We start from the raw sequence: 10,117 nt of genomic DNA on the forward strand, positions 1-10,117 counted from the left end.
GGTATTTGTTCTTTATGGTTCTCTTGTTTAGCTCTTTATAATCGATGCATAGACGCATCATCCATCTTTTTTTCTTAACAAACAACACCGGTGCACCCCATGGGGATACGCTAGGTCGAATGAACCCTTTATCTAGCAAGTCTTGTAACTGCGCTTTGAGTTCCTTCAACTCCACAGGCACCATACGTTAGGGTGCTTTGAAAATCGGCCTAGTTTCTGGCTCGATTTTGATGACAAAGTTGAATGCTCGGGAAGGGGGTATTCCAGGTAGGTCGTCCGAAAATACATTTGGGAACTCCTTTACTATTGGCATGTTTTCAAGGGTCTTTTCTTTTCCTCTTGCGTCTACGACACCTACTAATATAGTCCAACCGCCTTGTTGGACTAATCTCTTTGCTTTCATCATCGAGACTACCTTTGGGGTAGTCTTGGTACTTGTGCATTTAAATTTAAAGCTAGGTCTCACCGATGGTGAGAATATCGCTTTTTTTTTTTTTTTGTTGTGACAGTCTATACTAGCACAGTTTGCAGCTAGTCAATCATTGCCTAGTATTACATCGAAGTTGGTCATCTTTACTACTATTAGGTCTATGCTTAGAGTTTGGTCGGCTGCTATTACTTGGTCATTCTTTACTCTATCCTTAGTTACTAGGTCTACCCTTGCAGGGGTGCTTGCCAACCATACATGCAATAACGGTTTTAATTCAAACTCTGTCTGTAATCCTTCTCGAGAAGGGCTCTCTTCAGCCTCACCTCGTCCTCTACCTCTAATAGGAGGTCGTCCCCTTCCTCGTCTTACTCTTTTGCGTGATCTAGGCAGCATGGTTCTAGACACCAAGATAGCATCTCTTAAGGCTAAGGCTCATTACTTATGAACTTATGCTATACAACACATATACTAAGTTCACATCATATTGCAAACAAAATCACTCAGCATGCAGCACATCACATCATACTCTTAAATAAATACGTGAAATATCACAACAATTTCAGTAATATTAACATAAAAAATGCATGCGAGTTTTAAAACGTTTCTATTTTCTTATCTTATGCAAGGCGTACCTGACGGTGACGGGGCATCGACGTTGAGAATATGGAGCGTGCCAAGCCTATATTGTAGGCTAGTCTATAGAATCTAAAACCTAGAGCTTTGATATCAAACGACCCTAAATTTGCACATATCTAGAGTCACAACTAACGTCTCATGCTCATCTCTAATGCATAATATAATTGTAAGAAATGCTCATCTTTATTAGTGAAAAAATTTAAACCTTTAGAATACGTTAAAACATTAGAAAACACAGCCGGACTTACGTGTTTCAAACATCATACTGGAGTTCAAAATAAGATAAAAACAATTACAAATTAAATAATTTAAATAAATGAAATGCAAGCACCCTATCCTAACAAAGTCTAGGAATTTTAAATATGCAACTATCCTATGCACGCACCATAGTCTCTGATCATGATGCCACCGTCAACCGTACATGGGAGCCTTGCCTTTACGTGAAAAATAATATAGCACACGGCCTGAGTATTTCAAGAAACACTCAGCAAGTGACCCCACTATAGGGGCCAAGCTAATGCAAACACATGCAATCATGAATTAAGAACCTATCTCTAATATCTTAAGGGTGGCATCTAGTCTCGGACAAATTGGATGTGTAGTACTTTCCTACACACGACTCACATGTACGAGTGTGAATCCCTAGGGCGCTCGCACACCCCATGGACCCTCTGGTCAAGCTAATCTGTAGCGACGTCCGGAGGTCAGTGGAACCCCATAGTGTTATGCACCTCATGAACACCCTCATCTGTGTGCATTTGCACCTGTGCGCATATGCACTCATCATATGGTCAGCGCCCGCACTCTTCATCTCTAGGGGAAGTAGCCCTATGCTTATGAACATACAATATGCATGAGGTCCCTCTAAATCCAAGTATACATCTCTTCTGACACAACACTCTAGTCTCGATCTCTTGGTTACACTATTAACACGTGCTCGTGGATATTTACATTAATATCATTTTCATACTCTTAGGGTTGTGTTCTATGTCGATCTAACGACATGATGCAATATGGAAAACAACATCATAAGGAATGTTCAACATGGAAAATATCATCATGTTAATAACATCGTCATGCATATATCATATTCATCATAGAAGCCATTAAGTGCATCAAATATAACATGTACATCATGAATCGAAACATAAATAGCGTACATTTAACAGACATCACAACACAACGTCATACACACACATCATCATAATTCAAACAATCTTTAGCCTATCCTATAGTAAGGTCACTTACCTGGTGGCCTTAGCCGAAGTATTCTCTAATTTAATTAACGTAAGCTCTCGTTCCTCGAGAGCTTTCCAAAGGTTGTTGGAGTTCGCTTCATATCCCACTGCTCATCACCTTTCGTTAGTATTTCACATTTTAATTAATAATCCAACTAACAATGTGAAATACGACTCTAAAACGGTCTTAGTAAAAATCAAATTTCACGTTTTCATTGTTTCTAAATTTTTGTTGAGTAGTAAAACTTAAATTGAAAATATGTCAATATTATTTCATGTGCTTGAATCATTCAATACAACATTGTTATAATATTATATTCTCTAGGTACAAATAATAATAATTTCTCACCTCTTCCATCTTCTTCTCTATGTTGTACCACTTTGTTTCTATTCTCCTCTTTTTCCTAATATGAGTATCCAATTAATAGAAGCCATTTTCAATCAATTTTAATTTTCTGTGAGATATCCAAAAATCTAAATAATTGAAAAAGAGATCTAAGATAACTTTTCTACCCCTTGCAAACAATAAAAGAAAAGGAGATCTAACTTACGGATAACTTTTCTAACTCTTTCCCTTCCTATCAAATCTTCTTGAAGTGAAGGTCATCTTCAATTTTTTTCTCCTAAAATCTGCTATCCTTTCCTTTGTTTCTTTCCTTTGTTTAATCGATCGATGTCAAAACCTCCATTTTACCCCACAAAAGTAACCCCAGAACCTTTTACACCCATTAGGAGTAGATTTAGACGAATCCTTTACATTGAACACCTCGACAAGGAAGACGGAATATTGGACTTTCGAACTTCTCCAGATCTGGTTGTGTGAGGCCCTTACAAACGAAATTTGTACCAAAAATGGGGTTAGGGCGAAGAAGAGACTCGAGAAAGGAGAAAAAAGGAGGGAAAAAGGACGTCGAGATGACATTATCGAGGAGAGAGAAGGGTCGCCGAAAAAACGTGCAGGCAATCGGGCGAAGAGGACGAAGTCCGGCCCGAGGCCCGGATCCCATAACCCGAATCGAACCTAGTCCCCTTAGGTCAGCCCGCTTGCATTTTTCCAACACCCGCGAACAACCCGTCACCCCCGTACTGCCCGAGACCCGCGAGCGATCTGAAAACCCGTGCCTCGACCCAAGACCCCTGCATGCGTGTCGCTGTCTGATTGTGCCACGTGGCACATCAGCAGCGCAGCTCCCCTACGCTCCGGCGACTTATTCGGCTCTAGAAACCTATTTTCAGTCCGTTTGTCACCGTTCCGACCCTCCCGGACTTAGTTTCTGCCCTGTTTAAGGTAAAATAGAACATTCTAAGGTCGTATTTCACAAATTCATGTTGGGAATTAATTATATTTGTGAAATACTAACGAAAGTGACGAATGAACCAATAGGAACCAACCACCAACGGAAGCGTAGTACGTTCACGAGGAGCTAGGAGCTTACGTTATATTCTAGGGAGTACTTCGGCTAAGGCCTACCAAGTAAGTGGCTCACCCGTCGTAGGTTACACGTTATTTGTTGTATGTTGGCACATGCTCGTGGATTTGCACGTGTCATTAAATTGTATGCTAGTTTAATGTGCTTAAGTATGAAATCATGTGAACGTGAATGTATGCTATGTATGCTGCTTAGTTTGATGTGATATGTTATGCATGTGACGATATGTCGTCCTTGAATGATTATGTCATGTTTGTATGGAATATGTGAATGTGAACCGCATGAATTGTATGACATGAAACACGGTAAACTGCCTAAAATCATAACCCCAAAAGAAATGTGTATGAAATGTGAATTGAAAATGAGAATGACATGAAGCATGAAACGTGACAGGGGGGTTATGGTCATTAAAGATAAATGTAGAAATAGGGGGACCTCATGCATTATGTGTGTTCATGCATTTGGGGGGATACCCCCATCCCATCACGAGGGTACGGACGCATACATCCAATGGCAGAACAACGATTGTTAAGCATTGCATAGCGCTGCCGTGACGGTTCTAGTTTTAACGGGTCCTGGCATAAGGGGCTCCTAGAGTATGCCCACAAGATAAGGACAATGGCCCAGCGGTGTGCGAACTAGCTGGTGAGCCCATACTCGCACGTATGAGCTGTGTAGAGTATATGGTACATGTCCACGATTACCCGTTAGGACTACACCATAGGGAAAACGAAAAGAAACGAAACGAAACGATAGATCCCATCATTTCATTGCATGTGATTGTTGCATAACCCCGATAGGTGGTCACTTACTGATTATTCTAGATATAATCAAGCCTCATGTTACTTTACATTTGTAGATAAGGGCAAGGCACCCATGTACCAACAACAGCGGCATTATACACCTCAGGACCGTGGCACTTGCATAGGGTAGTTGTTTTTCCATTTCATAGTCTACGTTGAATTCGGTTTGCATCACTAGTATAGGTTAGTATAGGTTGAGTTGTATTTGCATAATAAACCATAGGGTAGAATAAAACATTCATTTCAGTTTTGTTCCTTTTCCTTTATTTCAATAATGTTTTTTTCCTTTCTTTCCCTTGTAATCATTTTCTCTTTCACGAGGTAATATAAGGCAAGTGTAAGTCGCATTTATGAATAGGGCCCATTTAATTTATATTCCGCATTTCAAGGTATAGTAATGACCTTAGATTAAATAGGTAAAATTTAGGGTCGTTACAGTTGGTATCAGAGCCAGACACCAAACGATGTGTCAGCCTTCTCGCTGTTCCCCAAAGGGGGTAGACACGAGGCGATGTTCCAGTAAGAACATTGGGCCCCCAAAGGGGGGTGGATTTGGGGGGGTGGTCCCACATCGATTAGAGGAAGGAAAGAGTGTCAGCGAGAACGTTAGGCCCCAAAGGGGGGTAGATTGTGATGTCCCACATTGGTTGGGGAGGAGAACAAATCACCATTTATAAGAGTGTGGAAACATTCCCCCAACAGATGCGTTTTAAAGCCTTAAGGGGAAGCCCGAAAGGGAAAGCCCAAAGATGACAATATCTGCTAGCGGTGGATTTGGGTCATTACAGCAAAATCCTCAAAGAAAGAAGGGAAGGATCAAGGCAGTTTCAGAGGAGGCAAGGGACGGGGTCGTGGAAGATGGAGAGGCCGTGGGAGAAGTGACTGGCATCGAGGAGATGAAGGAGAGTCACAAACTTCGCATTAGAGTGTTCCACAAAAGACGAACAACTAAACTTGGTTTGACAATATTCTGAACAGATCACTAACAAAAGGAGTTAATTGTGTGGGTTTAAAATTACATAAAAAATAGTTAACTAAATTAGAGATCACTCTTGGCTGAAACATACATATTTAAAACATACATATTTATCTAACAATCTACTTCTAAAGCCCTATCGTTTATCTACAACTAAATTAGAGATCACTCTTGGCTGAAACATACATATTTATCTAACAATCTACTTCTAAAGCCCTATCGTTTATCTACCTTATTGTTTGAACTTCGATTTGAGCTTGTGTGCCACTAGTCCAGGTGGCTCACCTCCTCCCAGTAGGTCTTCCATCCTCCGGTACCAGGCCGAGGTACCAGGCCACTAGAACATCATCGTGATCGGCATCTAGTGTCAAATCCGCAGTACAAGGCGAACTCCATTGGATGCAGCCGGAGTTGTGGTTGGGGTTGGTGTAGGTGTGCCCGGTGTAGCTGCTGGCGGCGGTGACGGTTCTTGATGCTGCACTCCTCCTTCTCCCGGCTTGGTGACTAGGTACTCCCCCGTGAATTGATTTCGATTTTGGTCTACCTCGGTTACGTCGTTCCACTGCTAGAAGGTGGTCTCGTCAAAGATGACATCGCGCGACACATGAGTTCGTCTCTCCACAGGATCATAGAACCTATACGCCTTGCTTCCGGGTTCATAGCCGATAAAGATGACCTTCAGCCCTCTAGGATAGAGCTTGGCGAGGTGGGGACGCGCGTCCTTCATGTATGCGACGCAGCCGAACACTCGAAGGTGATGTATCATTGGCTTCTTGTTGTACCAGGCATCGTGTGGTGTCTTTTCGTCGAGGCTTCGCATTGGCGACCAATTGAGGAGGTAGACAGCTGTCATTATCGCCTCTCCCCAAAACCTTCTGGACATCCCGACCGTCATCAGTAATGATCTTGCTATCCCAACGATAGTCTGATTTTGGCGCTCTACCACCCCGTTCTGCTGGGGGAGTAGGGCGCCGTTAGGTGCTGCACTATGCCAAGCTTATCGTAGTACTTACCGAAGCTCGCTCAGGTGAATACTCTGCCTCAGTCCGTGCACAACACTCGCATTTTCTTCTTACATTCGGCCTCTGCTCGCGCTCGAATGCGCTAAATCGCCTTTACCACCTCAATTTTCGCTTGCAACAGGATCAACCACATGAAGCAACTTTTGTCATCTTCCAGCAGGAGGAAGAGGGTCTTGCCGGCTAGGGTCGCTGGCTTGATGGGCCCGCAGATATCGCCGTGCACGAGCTCTAACGGCTCACTGGCGCAGTAGGCTACCTGAGATGGAAAGGGGGTGCGCCTCTTCTTGCCAATGAGACACCTGTCACATAGTCTGTTCATGCCTTTGATTGCCGGCAAACCATGCACCATCTCCTACTTGTGTAATTTTTGTAGAGTAGGAAAGTTTAGGTGCCCGTACCCTCTTCGGTCCTAGCCGAGAGGTTAACTAGTTGCTCTCTCTCCAACTCTAGAATGTAAAGGCGGTTTGTCGTGCACCGAACTTGTGTGAGCAGCCGTCGTCGATCATCGTGGATCTTGAGTAGCTCGCGCTAGATGGAAATGTGGCAACCAACCTCGTCGAGTTGACCTAGGCTTACAATGTTAGCCTTGAGCCTCGGGATGGTGTCGCACCCTTTGATCTCGATGATAGAGCCATCGCCGAACTTAACTGTCTCGCGAATCCTCGAGTCAAGCTCGAAGAATGCAGACTTGGCCCCGGTCATATGGTTTGTCGCCACTGTGTCGAGGACCCATCGTCGGTGCTCTTGTTGCTCGCTTCTTTCACCGATTTGAGCGAACACTCGCTCCTCCTTTAGTTGAATTGGCTCCTCAGTCGATGGCTTTGTTAAGCCCAACTGGAGCTCTTCCTTGGATTCGAGGCTCACAAGAGCAGGCCACGTCGTCGCCAATTACCTCCGTGGACCCGGAATTGGGGACGTTGGGTAGGACTAATGCACTCAACATGAAAAGAACCATCTCGTCCTCCTCGGATTGGGCCACGGAGCTTTAGGCGTGCAAGTCATTCCTCCTCAGTGAGGAGTAGACGAACCTCCTTGTCGACAGTTGAAGCAGGGCATTCTTCTTCCGCTGCTCGACGCTCCACCATTAGGTCGTTCACGTCAGGAATGTGTTGATTGAAATTGCGACTTGCTCGAGGTGATTAGGAGCGACCTGTAACATCTTCTTCAAGATTTCTGTCTCGCTGATGCTCCCTCCGAGAGTGGTGATGTTGCCATCCATTTTGACCCAGGCTCACAAGGTTAGCTTGGAGCTCAATTTGACTTTTGATAAAGTTGGCCCTGATACCACTTGTTGACTTCTGGCAATTGAGAGGAAAACGTCGACGGAGTAAACAACTGGAAGAAAATAATGGAAAACAAAGGGAGAGAGAATTTTGCCCTAAAGTCCGGATCGATTTCATTTATCATTGGTTGAGATGTTTAAATAACAAATTACATCTAAAGATGGAAAAATTTCTCTTTAAATAACAAATTACATCTCAAGATGGAAAGATGTGGGAAACTTAATTCAAGCCTTCCACTCTACGTATACTTCCCACCCACTTTATTTAATTGCGTGGGTTTAAAATTATCTAAAAAATAGTTAACTAAATTATGGATCACTCTTACGGAAACAAACGTAGGGATTTATCTAACAAAAATCACAAACGGTGATGATGAGCAAAGAGGAACTTTCACCATTCAAATTTGAGCAAAAACGTAGTAGAATAGAGAAGAGGAATATTGAACAAATCGAAGTTAATCGAGATGAAAGGCAAAGGAAAAATTCGTCCTCAACTTTATTAACGCTAGACAGTATCTCAAATGCATCATCATCAAGCTCGTCGACACAAAAAAGTTCAGGTCTCTAAAAGATATTGAGGAGGAAGTAGTAAGTCTTTGCTTTCTTTCTATTGAGGAGCCAACCTCATATGAGGAAGCTGCTAAGAATGAAAACTAGAGGAATGCCATGAAGTCTGAAATTCTCTCCATTGAGAAGAACAGAACATGGGAACTCACAGATTTGTCGAAGAATCATAAAGCAATCGACATCAAATGGATTTTCAAATTAAAAAAAAAAAAATCCAGATGGTGAAATCATGAAACATAAAGCGAGACTCGTGGAAAAGGGATATGCCGAGTAGTTTGGTGTAGATTACAGTGAAGTTTTCGCACCAGTGGCCAGGTTAGAAACAGTGAGATTAATTCTTGCATATGCAGCCATTAAGAACTGGGAAGTACATCACATGGTTGTGACGACAGCTGTTCTGAATGGCGAGTTAGAAGAGGAGGTGTATGTTGTTCAACTAGAAAGGTTCGTTAACAAGGAAAATCCAAACATGGTATTAAAACTACGTAAAGCCTTGTATGGATTAAAACAGGCTCCGAGGGCCTGGGATTTTAAACTTGATCAATGTTTGCAGTCACTTGGTTTTGTTAGATGTCCACAGGAATATGCTACCTATAAGAAAATTAATGGAGTTGAAGCAATGATAATCGTCACATATGTGGATGACTTAATTATAGCCAGTTCAAACAAACAAGTTCTAGCTCAATTCAAGGAAGAGATGTAACAGAAATTTGAGATGAGCGATCTTGGACTTTTGAGCTATTACTCAGGTATTGAGGTACGACAAAGCAATGAATCAATCACTTTATGTCAGGCTGGATATGCAAGAAAAATCTTAGAGAAGCTAGGAATTGAGGAGTGCAATCCTTGTTCGATTCCCATGGAAACAAGAATGAAGATGAGCAAACATGGGAATGGAGAACCTGCGGTTGATAACACACTTTATAGAAGTGTTATTGGAAACTTACGCTATCTGGTTAATACCCGGCCCGACATAGCCTACTCAGTTAGTGTGATGAGTAGGTACATGGAGGCACCGACAACTTCACATCTCACAGCAGTAAAATAAATATTGAGATATGTGAAAGGTACTCTAAGTTTTGGTTGTGTTTATAAGAAGCTGTCGAATGTGGAGCTGGTAGGATTAGCAACAGTGATATGACTGGGGATATTGATCATAGGAAGAGTAAAACTGGAGTGTTGTACTATTTGAGAGTAAATCCAATAACCAGGATATTGCAGAAGCAAAAGGTGGTGGCTTTGTTGTCATGCAAGGCTAAGTATATAGCCACAACTGCTGGAACGTGTCAAGGAGTATGGTTGGGCAGGATTTTGAGTAACATCAGTCAATTGCAAGTAAAACCCAAGCTTAATGTTGACAACATATAACCTATAGCATTGGCGACAAATCCTGTTTACCATGATTGAAGTAAGCACATTGATACTGGGTTCCATTTTATTCGCCAATGTGTGCAAACTGAAGCTATTGAACTGGAATATGTGAACACAAATGAATAGTTGGCGGATATTCTAACAAAGCCATTAGCAAGACAAAGGTTATTAGAGTTAAGAGAGAAGATTGACTTGAAGAAAGTCGATTAAGCATAGTTAAACAAGTTGAGAGGAATGATTGTTGGTTATAAACTTGTTTTTTTATTTATTTTGCTTCATAAGTTTTTGGTTAAAAATAACGGTTAGTATTTATTTTATTTTTGTTGTTTATTTCTCCATAAAAAAATGCTAGAGATATCCTG

At 42.1% G+C, this 10,117-nt stretch overlaps 1 long non-coding RNA gene across 1 annotated transcript; it reads left to right on the forward strand.

The window, feature by feature from the left end:
* The first annotated feature begins 3,503 nt into the window (after positions 1-3,503).
* On the forward strand, positions 3,504-4,614 carry LOC111469268. The gene is made up of 3 exons (XR_002714844.1): positions 3,504-3,592; positions 3,689-3,778; positions 4,594-4,614. It is a non-coding gene; the product is annotated as an uncharacterized LOC111469268 (long non-coding RNA).
* The last annotated feature ends 5,503 nt before the right edge of the window (positions 4,615-10,117 follow it).

This window comes from Cucurbita maxima, unplaced genomic scaffold (assembly GCF_002738345.1).
Source record: "Cucurbita maxima cultivar Rimu unplaced genomic scaffold, Cmax_1.0 Cma_Scf00002, whole genome shotgun sequence".
NCBI lineage: Eukaryota > Viridiplantae > Streptophyta > Magnoliopsida > Cucurbitales > Cucurbitaceae > Cucurbita > Cucurbita maxima.